Source organism: Balaenoptera acutorostrata, chromosome 13 (assembly GCF_949987535.1).
Source record: "Balaenoptera acutorostrata chromosome 13, mBalAcu1.1, whole genome shotgun sequence".
Taxonomy (NCBI): Eukaryota; Metazoa; Chordata; class Mammalia; order Artiodactyla; family Balaenopteridae; genus Balaenoptera; species Balaenoptera acutorostrata.
The window spans coordinates 26,434,482-26,455,824 of NC_080076.1; the positions used below are offsets into that span (position 1 = coordinate 26,434,482).

Consider the following 21,343-nt stretch of genomic DNA (forward strand, 5'->3'; position numbering starts at 1 on the left):
GAGGTTCATTCTTATTTGTTGCTGTGTAGTAGTCATGGTGTGGCTATACTACAATTTTTTTTAAATTTATTTATTTATTTTTGGCTGTGTTGGGTCTTCGTTTCTGTGCGAGGGCTTTCTCTAGTTGCGGCAAGTAGGGGCCACTCTTCATCGCGGTGCGCAGGCCTCTCACTGTCGCGGCCTCTCTTGTTGCGGAGCACAGGCTCCAGACGCGCAGGCTCAGTAGTTGTGGCTCACGGGCTTTGTTGCTCTGCGGCATGTGGGATCTTCCCAGACCAGGGCTCGAACCCGTGTCCCCTGCATTGGCAGGCAGACTCTCAACCACTGCGCCACCAGGGAAGCCCTATACTACAATTTATTTTCCCATTCTACTGTCGATGGGCGTTTGGGTCACTTCTAGTTTGAGAATATTTTGAAAAAAAGCTTCTAAGGACATTCTTACTGATGTCTTTTGGTGTACATAAATATCATTTCTGTTGGGTATATACCTAAGAATAGAATTGCTGGGTTATATGGTATATGTCTCCAATATAGACATATATATATGTCTTACACAACACCTTACACAGCCACTCATCAAATATTAGCTTTCGTAGGTATTGCCAAACACTCTGTCGAAGTACATAGTTTTTAGATTTCATTTCTACCAGTAACTTAAGAGTTAAGTTCTCCACATCCTCACCAACACTTGGTATTTTATTTTAGCCATTCAGGTTGATGTAGTGATATGTCACTGTGCTCTTATTTTTGCATTTGCATGATTTTACTTGTTTATTGGCCATTTTGATATCTTTTTTTGTGAAATGCCAATTCAAGTATTTTCCCATTTTTTAATTGGTATGTCTTTTTAATTGCAGGCTTTCTTATATTCGAGATATTAGTTCTCTGTCACGTATTTTTTCTCTGTGGTTTGCCATTTTACTCTCTTAATAATTTTTTGATTAACAGATGTTCTTCATTTTAATACAGTCTAATTTATCAGTCTTTTTGTTTTTTGTTAGTGGTTTTCCCATCCTGTTTACATACCTTCTTTGTCAACCCAGGGTCATGAAGATATATTCTCCTGTGTTTTTGTTTAACAGCTTATTGTTTTACCTTTCGTGTTTAGGTCTATGATCCATCTCAAATTAATTTTTGTTTACATATCCAGTTGACTCAGCACCATTTATTGTATACATCATTCTTCTTTCACTGAATTGCACTGGAGCCTTTGTCATTAGTGATCCTATATGAACATGTCTCTTTCTGGATTCTATTCATTGGCCTACTGTCTGTCCTTGCACCCATACCGCCCTATCTAAGTACTGAAACTTTATAGTAGTAATCCTGGTATCTCGTAGTGGAACTTCTCCAGCTTTGTTCTTCAAGATTGCCTTGGCTATTCTAGGTCCTTTGAATTTCCATGTAGTTTTAAAATCACTTGTCAGTTCTCACACACAGGTACACAAACACATGTGGACCAATCTGCTGGGATTTTGGTTGGACTTGCATTGAATCTATAGATCGAGTTGAAGAAAACAGACATCTTAACACTACTGATCCTTTCACTTGATGAATGTAGTACCTCCATTTGTTTGTCTTTGCTTTCTCTCACATTGTTTTATACTTCTCAGTATAGATATTGTGCCCATATTTCACTGGATTTATTTCTTAGGTATTTAATTTTTTGAATGCTATTGTAAGTGCTAAACATTTTTTTTTTAATCTTGCATTTGTTTATTACTAGTCTATAGAAAATACGATTGATTTTTGATTATGGACCTTGTATTCGGCAACCTTGCTAAAACTTCATTTACTAGTTGTAGTCTTGGCTTAACCAAACTATAAACTAACTGGGAAAGGACATCCACTAACCCCTCTGCGAGTGCTACACCTCAATAAATACTCACTGACTGTCTTGAAAATCTTCCCACAGCAGGAAGAGGAGAAAGAGGGATGTTCTCCGCGCCCTGGGGACCCCTGATCATTGGTCCCTAGGCAGGTATAAACCCTCTCAAGCTTGCTCCCCACCCAACCCTCAAGATGAGCTCCTTTTTTATCATTTACCATCCCTTGCCACCGTTAAAATGAGTCCTTACCTCTTTGCTTAGTGGCTAAGAGAGGTCATGCAGAGGCCAAATGGAAATCACTGGTGGGACCGATGGAAATGAAAGTTGCATGACCCCTTCCTACCCTCCAGGGATCACAGCTGGGTTTCTGTGGGAGGCTCTGGCCTGGGCTGGGCTATGTGGGCAAAGAAGGGCGCCCTGACACCGAGGAGTGGGTGTGTGCTCATTTGGGGCCTTGGAACACCTCACACAACACTTACCAAATATTCACCAGGGTCCTAATCTGGGCAACCCTTTGCTTGGTCCTCAATTTGGGATACAGCAATGCATGCAGCACGGGCCTTATCTTCCAGGATTGTACTGTAGATAAGGAGGCAAAACCCATGCTACCTGAAGAGAAGGAGTCCCTAAACTGGAGCAGGAGACCTGGGTTTGAGTTCTTGCTCATCACCAGCAAGCTCGAGACCTTCCAACACATGCCTTCCTGCTCTGCATGGGCCTTGCCTCCCAGCAAAGTTATAAGGGAGAATTAGTCATTCTCTAAAGTGGCATCAAGCTCTGAGGCTTTACCTTAGAAATAGTCTGGAAGGAAACACTCAAAATCAGTAGTCAAGCAAGCATGGAGCTAGTAAGAGCATTGGTGTGTATTTAGCTGGAAAGATCAGTGCAGGTCAGGGGTTAAGAAGGTTTACAGGGGAGATGGGTCTTGAGTGAGAGATTGGGGATGGGAGTCTAGCCCCCCTGTGTGTCAATTTTGGGGGGACCCTAATCTGGGTATCCTCTCCGCGCCAGAGAGTATGACCTCATGGAGTGGCCTGGGTATAAATCAGGGATGGAAAGAATGCAAAAGGTGGTGGCCACCTTGGAGAAAATGGGTGAGGACCACGAAGTGAGGGCCCCCAACTACAGGTGTGCAAGGGAGGCCTCACACTGTGGCTGACAGGTTGGGATGCCTGGTTCAGGCTCAGAGACCCAAGTAAAATGGTCAAGGAGGGCCTACAGCTGTCACTGAAATATCACCAGAGAAATCTTTTTTTTTTTTTAATGTATTTATTTTTGGCTGCGTTGGGTCTTTGTTGCTGCGCGGGCTTTCTCTAGTTGCAGCAAGCGGGGGCAACTCTTCATTGCGGTGCGCGGGCTTCTCATTGCAGTGGCTTCTCTTGTTGTGGAGCATGGGCTCTAGGCCCGTGGGCTTTGGTAGTTGTGGCACGTGGGCTCAGTAGTTGTGACTCGCGGGCTCTAGAGTGCAGGCTCTAGAGCACAGGCTCAGTAGTTGTGGCGCACGGGCTTAGTTGCTCCGCGGCAGGTGTGATCTTCCCGGGCCAGGGTCAAACCTGTGCCCCCTGCATTGGCAGGCGGATTCTTAACCACTGCGCCACAAGGGAAGTCCATCACCAGAGAAATCTTGGGTAGAAGATACCCCTCCTCAGAGGCTCTCCTCCTCTCAACCCTGTAGTGCAACCACTTGGGGGGGTGGTCCTTCCTTCATTTAACATTTATGGAGCACCTCTCCTGTGGCCGGATGCTGTGGATAGAAAGATGAGTAAGACACAACTCCTGCCTCCGGGAATGGTTTATAAGATGGTGGGGTGGGTGCCGTGGTGGAGCTGAGCCTGGACCCCAGGAACACCCAGCCCAGGTGGTGGGGCAGAGGAGGGGAGCCGCTGCTGCTGCTTCTCAGGGGAAGCAGAAGCCAAAGGTTCAACCCTGACAGGGTCGCAGAGAAACAAAGCAGCTGAAGGCAGGGGAAGTGTGGTGGGAGGGGGAGGGGTAAATTAGGAGTTTGGGACTGACATATACACACTACTACATATAAAATAGATAACCAACGAGGACCTACTGTATAGCACAGGGAACTATACTCAATGTCGTGTAATAACCTATAATGAAAGAGAATGTAAAAAAAGAATGTATATATATTTGTGTAACTGAATCACTTTGGTGTACATCTGAAACTAACACAACACTGTAAATCTTCAATAAAAATTAATTTAAAAAAGCAACTGAAGGCAGCTCCACAGAGCTGCTGCCCCTACTGTTGGCATCTCCAGAGTACATTTCTGGAATCAGGAGATGACAGCATCCATTCTTCCACATCTCAGAGCATTCTTAAAATGGACTCAAACTGTTATGTTCTTCTCGGCAGCTGTCAGGTTTCCCCAGGTAGGGTGGGTTAAGCCCAGCACTCCCAGGGGAGCCCTCGCCACCTTCAGCGTCGGGGAGGTGCACGGTCCCCAGCCATGGCGGTTTCAGGGCTGCCACCTCCCCACCTCTTCTGCCTGAACCTTGAGCTATGACTTTGCTGAATTACAGCCACCTTAGGGGACACCCTTTGTGTTGTTTTCAGCCACTTTGGCAGCGGCAAATTGAATATGGACTTTGCTAGAAGGTGCGGACAGAGGGAGGCGGCAGTGAGAGCCCTGGAAAAGAAAAGAGGTGAAAACTGACATGGCAGAGGCAGACGGCACCAAAGCCAGACACCTGTGCCCTAACACGCCTGCTTGACAAAGGGCCTGAGTCGGTGCTGGGGCCACGGGTGGGTGTGAGCGCGGGGTGGAGGCAGGCAGCCGCGGGGCCCAGGGGAGAACAAGGCCAGGAGCATGGCCAGGAGGGGGCAGGAGTCGGTGCCAAACTCCAGGCCGGAGATTCCTGGGGAGGTGGGGAGGGCTCCCCTCACACCTGAATCTTGCCCCCTGCCCAGGGCCATGGGTGCCAGGCACCACGGAGCCTCCTGACTCTGTGGGCATCTTTGTTTCCTGGGCGGGCTGCAGGTGAGAGGGTATCTGGCGAGTCATCCTTTGCCTCCGCCTGGGGCCGTGCCAGTGTCAACAGTGCAGTCTGTGGTCCAGCTGCCCTTCCGTGTCCTCCCACAGGCTGGGTGTGGTGGGAAAGCAGTGACAAAGGGCTTCCTGACACACGCATACCCTCCCCTGACCAGGATCTGAGAACCCAGGCGGGCCTGGCAGAGGGGGGCGCCCCAGCTTTCTCAACATTGACACCCACCCCCTCAGCCCAGTGCCACCCACCCAACACCCTGCCCAGCAGGCTCAACTTGCCTTCCTCATCTCCATCCTCTTCAGCCAGGCTGGGTCTGCTTCTCTGCCCCCACTCTCCCTACTGACTCACCTGCTCTCTCCTGGAAGGTCCCACCTTGTCCCTCGGTGTCTCTCTCAATCCCATCCAACCCCCGGAGCTCAGGCTCAATCCTTCTCAGCAGCCCCCATTCTCGCTGTGCAGATGGATCCCCCAGATCCCGGCCTGCCCACTTGGCTTTGGGCTGCCTCTGTGCGCACGTCTGTTGCCCCCCAGGGACTGCAAGGCATGGAAGGCAGAGTGTTCCCCTGTCCTGCCTCCAGCCCAGCACCTGATGTACAAAGAGGTCATGTATGTCCCTAAGCACCCTGGTGTGGGAAGGAAGGACGTGGTCCTGCCCGGTGGTATCACCCGCTGAAAATCCTGGGCCCACTAACCCACCTATGTGACTTCCAACGAGACGGGGACCTTGGTGAGCCGGTCCCCTCTAGGATACGGAAGCAGTCAAATCACAGAGGGAGATGGTAGGCTGGGGGCTGGGGGAACCGCACATCACCATGAAGAGTAGAGGAAGAGTTAATACAGAGAGTCCAGGTGACAGCTGGGCATGGCAGGGATGTATGCAGCAACCTGGGCTTTTCCCAGGGAAGAATGGAACAAAGGCTGCTGGGAGGTGTGCTAGGAGGTGACCCCGGAGAGGGACGCGGGCCCGGGATTAGAAAGAGCTGACTTTTATTTATGCAGCTGGGTGGTGGGGACACAGGTGTTTGTGATATTATATTTTATGCCTCTTTGTATGTCTGGAATATTTCATCAAGAATTTTTAAAAGAAAGAGGGGCCTGAGGCCAAGACGAAGGAGGTGGCTCTGGAAAAGACGGAGGGAAGAGGCTTGAGGAAAGGCAGGACACCTGCAGTGCAGGTGGAGGAGGAGCAGAGCTCCAGAAAAGGGGAGGAAGATGCTGGAAAATCCAGGTCGTGAGTCACCGGGGCTCCGTCCAGAACTTGCCAGAGCGTGGGCAGGATCGAGCCAGGGGTGATGTAATCATGGGAATGGACCACAGATGAGATCCGATAACGTTTACTAGGATACGGAAGCATCCCCTTCTGTGGTCTGCCAGCCCCCTGGATTTTCATCTGTGGCTTATAACTGCTTCCAGGCTCTCAGGCATGGCTGTCAGGGGCGGGTGGGAATTCCCAGTATTGTTGTTGTTGTTTTCAAAAAATCATTTAAAAGTAGCTGAATCTCCTTTGCAGCATGCCTGGTGTTCAGAATCTGAATCTCTGAAGAACAGCTAAATTATGTGTCACGGGGAGGAGGGGGGACTGTGGAGGGGGAATGATTCACTTTACAAAAATGACTTAAGTAACAATGCCTTTAGTGGGCTTAAATGAGATTTGAGGTGTTAGGCTGTTTAGACCCAATCTTGTATGGAAAGCAGAGCTCACCTGCCCGGGCGTCTTGGCCTGTTCTCCATCTGTGCTGGGCCCAGTGGGCAGTGCTGAGGGTGGCAGCCCCGCCCTGCAGGGGGTTCTGAGGAGCCTCTCACCACTGGCCTCTCCCCCAGGGAATGAAACTGTGTTTGCTGCTTTTCAAGTCTGCCCTATAGGGCTCTATAGGGAGCCCACCTACTTTTTGTCCACCCACAGGGCTGCTTGGACCACAGGGCCTTTATATTTAGATTGCTACCGCATAGAGTCTGAGCCGAGAGGAGGGCAGATGGCTGATGGCAGGTCTGGGCCACACTCTGTGGGAGCGTGGTGCTTCTGGAAGACTCGATCCTAATGACTCAGTGGATTTTAATATTATTTAGAAGAAAACTGTAATAACACGCTAGCCACTGGCCTCTGGTCTAGGTTTTACACCTAGTGCCTGTGGTATTAGATATTTCATGCCAGCCTGCTTGTGGTTGGCGTGGTGGTGTATCAATGAGTCTGGTGTTAATAAAGAATCTGTCTCTTTAGGCAGGGGGTAGATTTGCCATCCTTGTCTTGCCCAGGTTCGGCCATGCTGGGCCATTTGCCAGGACTATGTTATGTAGAGTGGATCGCAGAATAGGTCCGGGTAGGATTTTCTGACCTGTGAACCTGAAGGATGTTCGCAAAAGAGACCAGGTGGAAGGTGTGGGTGGTTTTGTGTAGCCTGTGCCTGTGATGGATTCTTTGCTGCTTCTTCATGATCAGTCTGCTCTCTAGAGTCTCTGGGAACATCCCTGTGTCTGCAATGTGGAGGCGTTGCTTGCTGTGGACATCCGAGTACTGTACTCAAGTTGAGCAGGTGAGGAAGCACCTTAAATGGGAGTGGGAGCTGAGGGTTGTTCACAAGAGTGGGTAGAACTTACTAGAAGCTCCTGGCACTGCAGTCAGAGGCAGGGTGAGCAGGGGAAAGGGGCCTGTGGACCCTGAAATGGGCAGTGTGCTACACTGCCCAGGCAGGGGTGAGCAGTGCGGCCGTGTGTGCCAGGGGCTGTGGAGGGGTGCGTGTGCTGCCGTGTATGAGGCAGGATGCAGTCTGCTTCACGGGACTGGAAACTCCACCTAGAGCAGCCCGAAGATCAAGGAGAGACTTCTGGTTAAACATGATGACTAGGCCACATCCATTTATCTCTGTCCCCTTTCTAATCATCCCCCCACCCATGGCACTAAAGAAACTGCCAGAGCCCAACGACACAAGGACAATGAGAACAGGAGAGGAGCTGACAGCAGGCGAAGGATGTCAGTAAAGCTGTGGAAGCCAGAACGTCTATGGATGGATGGTTACTCATTTAGCAGAGAGATGAAACCCAAGTGTGGGTAGTGGGAAGAAGCCTCTAGAAGATTAATCCCACCCCCGCCAACCCTCAAACAGATCAGAAATGGCAGTTTCACATACTTCTGAAAGTGAGGTGAGGAACGGGTCTGAAAACTGGGCAGTTGGTTGAAAATCTGCATAAAGAATCGTTAGACCCCAGATCCCCTCCTGTAACTTCCTCTCTCCACCTTGGTCAAAGACTAGAAGTTTCTTTTCAAAAGGAGATGATTCAGAGAAGTTCTGGACTCTAAGACACTGTGTGCAGCTGAGAGCAAGTTTGCACACTGTGCTCAAAACGAGAGAATTTATTTAAAGTTTACATCCCGGGCTTCCCTGGTGGCGCAGTGGTTGGGAATCCGCCTGCCAATGCAGGGGACACGGGTTCGTGCCCCGGTCCGGGAAGATCCCACATGCCGCGGAGCGTCTAAGCCCGTGAGCCACAGCTACTGAGCCTGCGCGTCTGGAGCCTGTGCTCCGCAACGGGAGAGGCCGCGACAGTGAGAGGCCCGCGCACCGCGATGAAGGATGAAGAGTGGCCCCCGCTCGCCGCAACTGGAGAAAGCCCTCACACAGAAACGAATACCCAACACAGCCAAAAATAAGTTAATTAATTAATTAATTACAATTTACATCCCAAGTCATGAGACTTGCAGCTCCTCTCTACTCTGCTCCAAAAATACTGGCAGCCCAGTGTCTGTCCCCCAAGCAAGGTGATTAGAAGTTTCCTTTGCAAGTAAACTGATCCGCCCAAGAGGAAAAAAGTTCTACACATACAATATGTGCGAATGTGTATGTATATGCGCATATGTATATGTGTGTGCATATGTGTATATGTATGTGTTTACCTGTATATGTGTATACACATGCATGTGTGCTTGAGTGCATGTATGTATACGTATGTTTGTGTGTATATACATACTTACACATACATATATATGTTTGTGTGTGTATACATTCCCTTAAAGAAATGACCAGATTTCTACCTAATCCCTCATAGAGAAATCACTGACTTTTTAGTGTCTTGCTGTTAAATATAAATGCTGGTCAAGGGTCACCTGGCATTTGTGAAAAGAAAACCTCCAACATGTGCGATCAAGAGAGAGAAAACAAATAAACTGGGGAGAAAAAAGGAGCTGAAAGGATGAGAGCCAAGTCTAGGAGCGGAAAAAAACTTCAAAATAACTATAATTAATGTCCTCAGAGAGATAAGAGGAGATAATGCATCCCTAAAATGAGAATGGGGGCTATCAGAAAGGAACATTCAAAGAATAAGGCAGAACTCTAAGAAGTTAAACATATAAGAGCAGAAATTTAAAAATCAGTGGAAGATTTGAAAAGTGAGTTGAAGGACTTTTTTAGGTAGTAGGAAAAGAAGACAACAATGTAGGAACTAGGATAGAAAAAAAATTAGGAAATTTAGAAGCTCAGTCCAGGAGGGTCAGCAGTAAGGGTCCCAGGAATAGAGAGCACAGACACTTGAGGAGAAGAGATTATCAGAGAAGTTATAGGAGAAAGTTCTCAGGACTGAAGGACACATGCTTCCAGACTATGTGGAGGAACAGTGGATGGAACAGACCTACCACAAGGCCCATCCTTGTGGAGTTTCAGGATGTTAAGGACAAAGAGAAGATACATACCACTTTCAGAGAGGAAGAAAGTAGATTGAATACAAAAGTTGGAGCACAGAACAGAATTGGGCTTTCCAACAGAGTCCCTGGAAACTAGAAGACACTGGGATAATGCCCCCAGCCTTCCAAGGGAGGGTGGTTTCCACCTTAGCTTTCTATTCACAGCCAAACAGGCTACCAAGAGGGAGAAGGAATAAAGTCGGTTCGTATAGGCATGATCTCAAAGGAGGTACCTCCTACACACCTTGTACCAATGAAGCAGGAGAGTGGCGTGTATAGTAGACAAAGTAATGGGCCCCCAAAGATATCTGCAACCTAATGCCCAGAACCTGTGAAAATGTGAGGTTACATAGCAAAAGGGAGTTAAGGTTGCCGGTGGAATGAAAGTTGCTAATCAGCTGACCTTGAGATGGGGAGATGATCCCGGATTATGCCTCTAGGCCCAGTGTAATCACAAGGGTCCTTAGAAGTGAAGGAAGGAGGCAGAGGAGCAGGTGAGAGTGATGCTGTACGGGAGGTCGCTTGTTCTGGAGACGAAGGAAGGGGCTGTGAGCCAAGGAATGTGAGCATCCTCTGGAAGCTGAACGTGGACATAGCCTCTAGAAGCTCTTCTCCCCTAGAGCCTTCAGAAGGAATGTGACCTTGCCAGCACCTTGATTTTAGTCCAGTGAGACCCATTTCAGAACTGCGAGGTAAATATATTTGTGTTGTTTTAAGCCACTTAGTTTGTGGTAATGTGTTACAGCAGCAATGGAAACTAATACAGTGTGGGATCCAGGAAACGAGGGGGTCAGAAGTCCTAGGTGACAACTGTGCAGAAGGCTCAGGTCCAGACTGGAGTTCGAGCATGGGGAGGTCTGCATGCGATCCCTCCTGGAAAAAACCAAAAAGGAACTGACAGACTCCTAATGCACTGAACTGTTTGGGGAGGGATTTTAACAGTTCCGGTAGTCAGTTTGTGTGTAAATAAGTGTTAGGCACATACGAAGCCACTTTTAACACTAGAGAAAATAAATTATGCAGGAAAGGATGTCACGTGGCTCGTCTGTGAGCAGTAGCTGCCCAGTGACAATAGCGTGAACACGGACGATTGATTTAACCAAAATGGTGGCATCGCTCTGTTGGGAGGATACAGAGAACAGAAATGTGGGTTTAGAGGAAGTGGGGTTGGGGGCATAGGAAACCTCATCTTCCATTATGGGGCTCTAATAGATAATATCTAAAAGTGGAAGCTCTAGAAATGGTAATATATAGCGTGTGCTATGAACTGAATTGTGTCCCCCCCGTCAGAGTTCAGATGTTATATCCCTAACCCCGGGTGTCTGTATTTGGAGTAAGGATGTAGCTAAGGTTAAATGATGTCATAAGGCTGGAGCCCTGATTAGCATCCTTATAAGAAGAGACACCAGAGTACTCACTCTTGACTGTGTGAGGACACAGCGAGAAGGTGGTTGTCTGCAAGCCAGGAAGCAGGCTCTCACCAGAAACTAAATTGGCTGGTACCTAGACCTTGGACTTCCTAGCCTCCAGGACTGTGGGAAATAAATTTGTGCTGTTTAAGCCACCTGGTCTATTGGTATTTTGTTATGACAGCCCTACCTGACTAATATAGCATGTTATTTAGAAATATGTCACTAAAGAACATAAGAAATAGCTAAAATAGTTGAGAGTGGTTATCTTTGGGAATTGGGACTCAGTGTGGGGAGGTCTGGAGCAGGGACTGCTATTTTTCATTGTTGGGTTTTTATTACTTTTGCTTTTTTCAAGCCATGTGTATGTGTTAATTTTTTTAAGTAAATCAATTAAAAAATACTAAATGGAATGTATTGGCCTAGGTAAATGTAAAGTTCAGAAACAGGGTGATCTTCAGGAATCGTTTGATGAGGCCTCCAGCTCCATTTCTCTGCAGCTCAGTGCTGTCCTCTGAACTCTTTTATAGTAACAAAATGGCTGCAGCAACCCCAGGCCTTGCATGTGCCTTTGACATCTCTGGTAATGGAGCTTCTCCCTAAGAGGTCCCCAGCAAACATCTTATGTGATAGAATTTGTTCCAGTCACCATGGCCAGGGAGCTGAGCTGAGCTGATTGGCTTAAGCCAACCATAACCCAGCCCTGAAACACATTGGCTATGGGGGGGAAAGTGGTAATCTGGGAGGAAATTGGTGTTCTCTTGCCAAGAGGAGGGGGAAAAGAGTGGTGAGTGGCTCAAAAAGAGCAAGTGTCCACTACAAATATGTTCCTCTGGAGAGTATTTTCCTTCTTCTCCTTGTGAGATGTAGGTCCCTGCTAATACTTTTGATTGGTTGGTTGACTGGTTGGTTTGATGGCATTTAAGTTAAATGTTAACTTCTGCTCTGTGTGACCCATGAAATACGGAAGGCTGGACATAGAGAAAATGACTTGATAAGGGAGGTTAAAAGAGGGAGGGCATCCCACGCCATATAAGGGATGTGGGAACATGAAAAATGAGAGACAGGTGAGTGCAAAACCCTCTTCTTAGGAGAAGTGTGCACAACTGGGATTCAGTGGGACACGATCAAAGATTTCAGGGTAGTGTGATTGAGGGACGACTCCTAGATAGTCCCCTGACTCCACATCTCTCCCAGCCAACCTACCACAGATGCTGGAAATTATGTCATTAGAAACTCTCCTCTGTGTAAGAAATTCCCATGACCATTGGGAGGGGGTACATTTGGCCATTGCCTGTCACTAAAGCAGAAGCTTTAGTTTGCCAAATCCTTCCTGGACAGCTGCAATGGGAGGAGATTTGGGGTGTGGGAGGGGAAGAGGGGAGAAGCATCCAGAAGGGTGGGCCCCACTCAGCACAGGCGTGGAGGTGGGAGGAAGGGAACCAGGTGAGGACCAAGTTGGGGCGGGGCAGCACCAGGTCCTTAGTCCCTGAAGAATTGACCTTAACCTGAGTCCTGATAAGGGGAGCACTAGACGCTCTCTATGCCTCAGTTAACCAGCTTGCCAAACTCAGCAGCTCTCTCCATCCCCTCTGACGGATGCCCACAGCTGGAGGAACACGTGGGGCAGAAAGGTGGCTGTCCAAAACGTCCACCATGTCTGCTCCCACCAGCTGAGCTGAATGCTTTCTTAGAGGCAGCTGGCTCACTTCCCAAACCTGTTTATGCCAGTGGAACTTGCTATTGTAATTATGAAATTTAATTAAGTATTGTGCAAACCAATTAAATACTATTGCCAAAAAAAAAATAGAAGAAGAAAAATTTGTTTCAATGAAAACTCAGGTGAAGCTTTAGAAAGACTCAAAAAAAACTAGTCCATTTAAAAACATGCCGTTGAGTTAGATGTGAAACAACTGGGAAAGTTTGGGGAAATATTAACAAAATCAAGGGAGACTTTTGCACTCAGATTATTTTGCAAGTGTATTTAATTTCTCATTCCATTTAAAAAAAACATAATTAGAAATTGTAGTGTCATATGAATGTGATTTATGCCAGAAAGACAGTAGGGACAATTACATCCAGGAGATGTGAAGATAAAGAAAGGTCGTGGCTTTGCATCCAAAGTTTGGTGAATGAATGTACCAAAATACAGTAGGTGTTAAAATGTTTCAATTCACTGACTAATCATCTCAGCTAAGAGGGCTTCTACCATAGCTTGTTTGCGGTGGGCTTCAGCTCCTGGACACTCCCTCCGCCCCCACCCCACCCCTGCTCTGAATCACAGGCTGGTATGCAGAGCGAGATTACACTTTGGGGCCACAGATGCTTAGTTGGCTAGGTTTCCCAGAGCTGCAGAATTGGGAGAGGCCAAGGAGAAGCAGGGAAAAAGTTGGGGATGGCTTCAGCCTGGGCCAGTCCCTCTGCTCCCTCCCAGATGTTACCCAGCGGCTGGAGCAATAAGTTCTGGTCCAGCCTGCACCGCTCCCCATTCTTCCCCAGACAACAGGGGGCAGGGTGATTCCACACCTAAGACTCAAGCTCAGAAGCAGCTGGCATTTGGGTTCTTTATCTGCCTTCACGGCTGCATCTCCTGCTTCTCTGCACACGTCTACTGCTCCAGCCACACCTGCTCACTCACTGCCCTGATTATGCTAGACCTCACACACCTCTGCATCTCTGCTAAGAGTGTCCCTTTCTAGACGGTCCTTTGTCCCTACTCTCCATATCCTCCCCATCCTTCAAGGCTCTACTTACTGTCTGCTGCCTCCAGGAAGCCCTCCCTGATTACCCCCTGAGCTTACTGCATGTACCACCCTCCTGCACTTAGTCTTGACTGCCTTCTCATCTTTCCAGGATATGGAGGAATTTTAGGTGCTGAGGGGAGGTTCTCACCAAGGTTCACTGGCCAAACCACACCTTCCCCAAGCCATAAAAATGGAGTTCTTCTTGAGACCCTTTCTGGATTTTATTTCAGACACTCCCACCTAACAATCACCACCCTGCATGATTGCACAAATTTCACCAGTAAAGCTCCTGCAATGGGCATAGAGATTCGGGAATATTTGTCCTGAAAATCTGATGTGGGAGAATCAATGAACTTCTGAAGGGCTATATAGGACACTGGATTCTGTCCCTGAGTCCCCAGTGCTAGAGGGAAAATTGCAGGAGTTCAGTTCAACTCAGTTATCTCCAGAAACTTTAAATCAGAGACTTCCTGTAAGCAAGGCACTGGGGTGGGGGCAGGGGGCAGGGAGGAGTAGGGATGGGTGGGTCCAAAGATGAGTGACACACCATGGCACCTCCCACTGGAGCTGATGAGCTGGTGGGGGAGATGGCGACGTGCATGAGGAACTAGGATGCGTGATACACAAAACGCAGAGGGAGGTGAAGTACCCAGGTAAACTTCTTACAAGAGGTGAGAGCCGGGGGGATCTGCGGGGAAATGAGAGGGTGAGCCTTGAAGGTGCGCAGGGCAGCCAGGACGGGTTCTATACTTCACACGGATGCGAAGTAGTGCTTCCAGTGGGCCCTGATATGCCTGGTGGCCTCTCTCAGGATCATTTCTGGGAGGGGAAGCTGGGTGATTGAGGCAGACATCTCTTTCCTAAGTCATATGATGGAAGTTCCAGGGAAGAGCTCTGACTGGATTTTCCCAGGCGCCAAAGATTGGGTGACACTGCTGGGGGGACACATCCTGGTTGGCCTGGGGCAGCCACTTTATGACTGAGGTCCCCAGGTAACTATCATCAATTCCCCTTTCACTCTCAAAAGTGTCCTTGTTTGGACAATGAAAGGTGGTATCCACATTGAGGGGAGTGATACAGTCCCAGGGAGAGAAGGGGCAGGGGCCACAGGGGACAGCTTCAGAGGCGGCCTTGGCCAGACGCTCCCCTTCTGCTGTGGGGTTGCCCGTCCCCTTTCCAAACACCCTTTACACCATCCACACTGCCTGGGTCTTACTTGTCATTGTATGTCACTTGCAGATTTGTCTTCTGCATCATCGGGATGCAGAGTAAACAGTGGAGTTTAAAAATAAAAAGCAAAATAAATCCCTTTCCCAGGGGACCAGTTTTTTTTTCTTCCACCTGAGAGGGGGCTGGAAACACCTTTTTCTCTGAGAGAAAGAAAGCCTAGCATTAATGATTCCCATCACACTGGACACCAGGTGAGCTAGAACTTTCTGGAAAGCAGGTTTAGATAAAGGGAGGAGTGTGAGTGATAGGACTCAGGGCACCGGGAATAGGACAAGGGCAAGACCCACACAGGCAGGAAAAGCCGCCAAGGGGAACCCTGTGGTCACTGAAGGCAGAGCAGGCCTGCCTCCTGTTTTCACCGTCTGGAGCTCCGAATGCCGCCATTGCCAGCCTGACATCAGTCCCTCCGGGGGCTGACGAGGGAGGCACTCCTTCCCAGTGCCCTCTGGTTTCCCCTCCCAAGACGTGCCCACACCAGCCTGAAAATCCCAGCTCCACTCGGCAGCAGAACCAAGCCAGCAATGTCGGCAGCTCCCGTCTCCCCAAACACCATCAGCCAATGAAATCAGGCACAGAGAACCTTCTTGTTAAACCCACGAGACCCCCTTCCTCCCCTTGCCCTTGCAGGGGACGAACGCCGCTGCCACTGAGATGCTTTCTCCTTGAGCCCTGCAGACATGAAGGCTTTATTATCACACTTTCTTATCTTATGGATAGAAACCTTTCTTCCCCCAGATTTGAACTGTTATTCAATATTACAACCCCGAATATTCTTTGTCACCCCCTGTGCCCACCCATGTTCTGGTGAGCATTAACCATCCTGTCTCAGCAGCCAGAGAGCAGTGGGAAGGACCCCCTCAGTGGGCGCCCTCCCCCTTCCTACCCTGGCGGTTCGGGCAGGGGACAGCTGGGGGTGCGGGGCTCTGGGCAGCCATTACCCTCCCCCTCAGGTCCTCCAGGCCAATATCTGCTGGAGCCCTTGCTCAGATTTGCTCAGCCCAGGAATACTTCCCTGAGGCCAGAGAAAATAAAACGTGTGTGACTGAGCAGTTGGACCGGTGCTGGGCGGCCCGACCAGAGAGATTAGGCCTTTGTTCCCTGGACGGGCTCTTCTTCTGCTCCCCACTCCCAGGCCCAGGCCCCAGCTTTGGCTTTGGCTCTGGGCTTGGCCCTCTCTCCTTCTCAGGCTATTTTAAGATTCTAGGCCAAGGTGACAGAAATTCAGACCTCCAAGGGGCCATCACCCCCAAAGCAATGAAGAGGATTTGGTTGCCTTGGAAGACACTGTTCTCCAGTGACAAACACACACTCTCGTTCTCTCTCTCTCTCCTTCTCTCTCAATCAAAGCAGACCAAACTGGAAACTGGCCTGGTGCCCTGCCGGGCTAGGTGTGATGGCCTGGACCTCAGTTCATGGATTTCCCGAAGATGCCCCCAGGTCAGGCCCCGGGGCCGAGGGCCACCCTACTGCTCTTCAGGCTGCTTGGCAATGACTACACACACACACACACACACACACACACACGTCTCTCAGCCTTCCAGTGGGGTAGGGTAGAATGTCCATTCTGCTGGGTGGGGTCTCAGGGCCGAGCAGCACATCGTGTACGGGTGTGTCTGGGGGCTGGGAGCCCTCTGACATGTGCTCCCAGGGCTGAGAAAGTGGCCTCAGGACCAAACATAAGGTCTCCCCTAAGGCGTGGCGGTGCTGCTGTTCATTCTGTTCAGCAAATACTTTGCTGGGGGGTTAGGGAGGCTTACAATCAGATTCTTCCCTTTAATGGGTAAATAAAGAGGCATACAAATAATCACTATTTAATTCAATAAATGTTTATTGAGCACCTGCTATATCTGGTGTTGGGGGTGGAAGGAACAGAAAAAGGCTGGGTGGAGCCTGGCTTGCGGGCATGGGCTGGGTCTCTTTTTGACCCCCCTCCGGAAGGCAGTGGTGGTGAGCCTGGCACAGGCCATGTGCTGGGGAAGGATGAGTTATGGCTGAGTCACTGCCCAGTAGCCAGAGGTGTTCCGGTTGCTGGGGTGCACGGCTGCTTGCCTCACCAGCTGGGGCTCGTGCTGGCCTCCCCACTTGGCTTTCCCACACAGTCTCGAACATTTTGTTCGGATGCAGTTGTGCTTCAAGTTGGAAGGATCGTGCTGGTCTCTGGACCTTCCTCCAAGTCCCCAGCATGGGACCTGGCCGCCCAGCGGGGCTCAGTGATGGCCTGGGTACTAATTGGCCCTAAGTGTTGTGTTTTGGGGGCAGTTGTTTTTTTTAATTAATAGACTATTTTTTAGAGCAATTTTAGGTTTATAGAGAAATTGAGCAGAAAGTACAGAGAATTCCCATATATCTCCTCTCCTTCCCCTCCCTCTGAGTTTCTATTATTAATATCTTGCATTAGTGTGGTACATTTGTTATAATTGATGAACTGATACATTATTTTTTTATTGAAATATAGTAGATTTACAGCATTGTGTTAGTTTCAGGTATACAGAAAAGTGATTTGGTTATACATACATATATGTATATATCTATATACTTTTTTTCAATTCTGTTCCATTATAGTTTATTACAAGATATTGAATATAGTTCCCTGTGCTATACAGTAAATCCTTGTTGTTTATCTGTTTTATATATGGTAGTGTGCATCTGTTAATCTATTGATACATCATTATTAACTAAAGCCCATAGTTTACATTAGAGTTCATTCTTTGTGTTGTACAGTTTTATGGGTTTTGACAAATGTGTAAAGCCATGTATCTACCATTACAGTATCATACAGAATAGTTTCCCTGCCCTCAAAATCCTCTGTGCTCTGCCTATTCATCCCTCCCTCTCCATCGACCCTTGGCAACCACTGATCTTCTTTCTATCTCCATAGTTTTGCCTCTTCCAGAAGATCATACAGTTGGAATCATACAGTATGTAGCCTTTCCAGATTGGCTTCTTTCACTTAGTAATATACGTGTAAGATTCCTCCATGTCTTCATGACTTGATCGCTCATTTCTTTTTAGCACTGAATAATATTCCAGCGTGTGGATATTTATTTATTTGTTTATTTGTCCATTCACCTACTGAAGGACATCTTGGTGGCTTCCATTCTTGGCAATTATGAATAAAGTTGCCATCAACATCTGTGTGCAGGTTTTTGTGCGGACATAGTTTTCAACTCCCTTGGGTAAATACCTAAGTGCGCTTGCTGGACCCTAAGAGCATGTCTAGTCCCGTAAAGACTAGACGAACACTAGACGAACTGCCTTCCAAAGTGTCTGTGCCATTTTGTGACCTCAGGTTGGTTGATTTTAATATCGGCGGAAAAAGCAAACTGCAACCTACGCAACGCAGCCTCTGAAGGATCGTGGGAAGAGAAGCCACTGCCTCCCTGTCACCACAGACCCTCAGCTGACCCACCCTCGGTAACGGCTCATCACTGCAGGCCTCTCCTCACCACATGCTGGGCAGCGCTTTCCACGGGAGCGCAGTCAACTCTCATTCCTGTGCCGCTCTCGCGAGAACTAGGCGCTGGGGACTTAGCAGTGAGCACGGCTGTCAGCATTCCCTCCGTGGAGCTGGCCTCCCAGGGAGGCTGGTCTCGCCGCCCTCACCTGAGAACATACATATGCTGGGCCCTGTGCCAGGTGTCTCCCTCCATGTTCTCATTTCATCCCTGCTTCAACCCTGGGAGGTGAGAGGTCGGTGCCGTTATCCTGCCCGTTTTGCTGGTGAAAATCTAAAGCAGAGAAAGGTTAAGTCATTTGTCCAAGGTCACACGGCTGGTCAATGGCAGGGCCAGTCTGGATCTAAACCACAAGGCCTCCTGCGAGCTGCAAGAGCCTGCAGCAGAGACCATGACGTCACTGTCCCCTGAGGGCACCTGTCATGGCCTCTGCCGCTCCCTCTGAGGCAGAGCCCGTCCCTTCAGTATCATTCCTGGGGGCGCAGGGGTGGGTGTGCGGTGGGGAGAGGCTGTAATCTGCCTGCCGACATCCAGCATCAGACAGCCTCCCTCCTAGCCACTCGTGCTTGCTGACGGCTTCTGTGGGGGCCAAGGTAAGCAGGACACAGCCTGAACCTCCCCTCCCACCACTGTAGGGTGGGTGTGTTCAGGCCCCAGGCTGGGAGTCTGGGACCCACGTTCCGGTTCTGCTTGCCTTTGGTATGACTTGGGGCGAGTCCTCACTGGACTTGGGTGCCCTGGCTGTAAAGTGAGGGATTTATCGGGTTCCTCCAGCACGGGCATTTAATTTTTTTCAAAAAGCCATTAGAGACCCTGAAAAGAACAATACCAATTTTGTGTAACATGTTCATTGTAACTGCTATGGCAGTTCCTAGAAGAGAGAAGTTAGTGCAGAATAAAAAAAGAAAGAAAGAAAAAGATTTCATGAATTTGCGTCAGTTCTCAAGGCAGCGTCTCTACAAAGGTGACTGATGAGAAGAGGGGTCTTTATCGATGAGCAGAAAGACCACAAGGGGCCAAGGTCACATGTGCAGCAAGCTCTGACCTGCGCCCAGCCCAGGACCTGCCCCTCTGGGGTTTCCAGGGCCAAACATGGCCTAACCCACAGGCACTGTTTCATTCTGGGCATAGACTTTCACAGTCCCCAAACCATGCTACCCTCTGGCTGGTCCCTTCTGGTTGACGTCATACAGTCTAAATTTTATTCTAAACTCACAGACCTCACAGGAACAGCTGGAAAAGGTTCTGAGTCAGAGGACTTGGTTTGAGCAGGGATGCTTGAAAGTTGGATGCTTCTGAGAAGGTCACTCAGCTTCTCTGTGCCTCCATCTTCCTGACTATAAACCGTCCTGGAGGGAGTTTGCAGGCAGGAACTACACCTTTTCATGTGTGCATCCCCAGCAGGTAGCAAAGACCCTGGGATACTGCAGATGCTCACTAAATGGGTTAAATCTATCCCACCTACCTGACAGGTATGTGGGAAAATATTTTTTTTAAATTATAAAGCGTCACGCAAATGTTAGCTAATATTAACTAATATTAATGCTAATATTAGTTAATATGAGTGTTAGGCTGTTGATCATACAGTTCCGATTCACAGTTCGTCTTCCTATTGCTCCTGAAAGCTAGGAGGAATCAGAGCAAAGGGCATAGGTGTTTGTGGCCACACATTTGCAGACAGATGTGGGCCTCCCACATTCCCAGCGTCTGTACACTCGGGGAGGAGAGAAGAGGGGATGAGGATGGAGAAAGGGAGGGATGTCGGATTGCACAGCCTGGTCAAGGGCCCACTGTTTCTCCCTATGACATCAGGCTGGAGCCAGACCCCTCTGCTCCTTGACCGCTGCTTCCTTCTCTCCTTGGGGAGAACCACGAGCATGGGCCCTGCAGAGGCCTGGCCCTTGACAGATGGCAGCGGCTGGTCCTGGAGCCAAGGGCTGGGGAGACGGAGTCTGGGTGATGCCCTTTGGCCCGTTTCCAGCCATTCCTGGAGATTCAAGAAAACAAGGCATTAGTCTGGAGTGTTCCTTAATGAGAGCAAGGCAGCCAGATTGTTGGGTTTGAGACCCCCCAGGTCAGGGTCTGGGAAGGCACCTGAAATCATTAAGGACCTTTTCCTGGCTGAGGGGCCATGAACTGGAAACTTATCTCTCCAGAGGTGAAGTGGTACCCAACACCTGGGAGGATGGATGGGGTATGGGGTGGGTAACTATTAGCTTGTAAATTTGCTAACTTTACATTCTCACCTAGAATCATAATTTTATTTACTTACTTTTTAAGTTGAAAGTGACCTTAGCAATCACTCCCTCAACTTGCAGATGAGAAGACTAGGGCTCAGAGAGGGAAAGAGGCTTGTCCAGAGCTCCTGTCGACTCCCCTTGTCTCGCAAGCCTGGATTTTTTTTTTCCCTTTTTTTTTCCTTATAACATTATTTTTTGAGGCTTAGAGCACGTTCCAAGAAAAATATCAGGACACTGAAAAAAATTATCCATGCTATTCATTCACTGTCAACTCGGGGAAGCTGTTGGCTCTAATGACCTTTCCAAATTAATAAAACCTGTAAATGCTCAATTGCTTATTGCACACATTGAGTTACACCTCTAAATGGCTGGAGGGACTTGCACGCCTGCCTGGAATATTTAGCTCGAGGGCTCTGCAGCCAGCAGACATGCTATATAGCCCAGGCAGGGGAGCTGTGGCCGGATTTCCTGACAAAGGAGGCAAGGCCTGTTGTCCTTCCCAGAGCCTCCAGGGGACAGCCCACGGCATGCTTAGAGCCCGTGGCAGACAAAAAAATGTTAGTGACAATCTCTGTCCAAGGCTCCTTTCAGAGATTTGTGGGGAGAGACAAACCTTGCTGACCTGAGTATAGAATAGTTCCCAAGCAAGTGCTTGATTGCTGCTGTGTGACGTTCGGGGAAAGCAGAGGTGGGAGGTTCTGGAAGGCTTGTTGGAGGAAGTGGAATTTGATGTAAATCCACTAGAAAGGGTAGGATTAGGTCAGGTG

General features: G+C 48.8%; 1 protein-coding gene across 7 annotated transcripts in view; it reads left to right on the forward strand.

The window, feature by feature from the left end:
* ZBTB7C (zinc finger and BTB domain containing 7C) overlaps positions 1–21,343 on the forward strand; it is a 376,550-nt gene that overhangs the window by 204,385 nt on the left and 150,822 nt on the right. The window contains exon 3 of one of the 7 annotated variants that reach the window (XM_057527132.1): positions 7,276–7,357. The exons of the other annotated variants lie outside the window; for them this stretch is intronic. The gene's annotated coding sequence lies outside the window, so the exon portion shown is untranslated. The remainder of the gene's footprint in view (positions 1–7,275; positions 7,358–21,343) is intronic. 7 annotated transcript variants of the gene reach the window in all.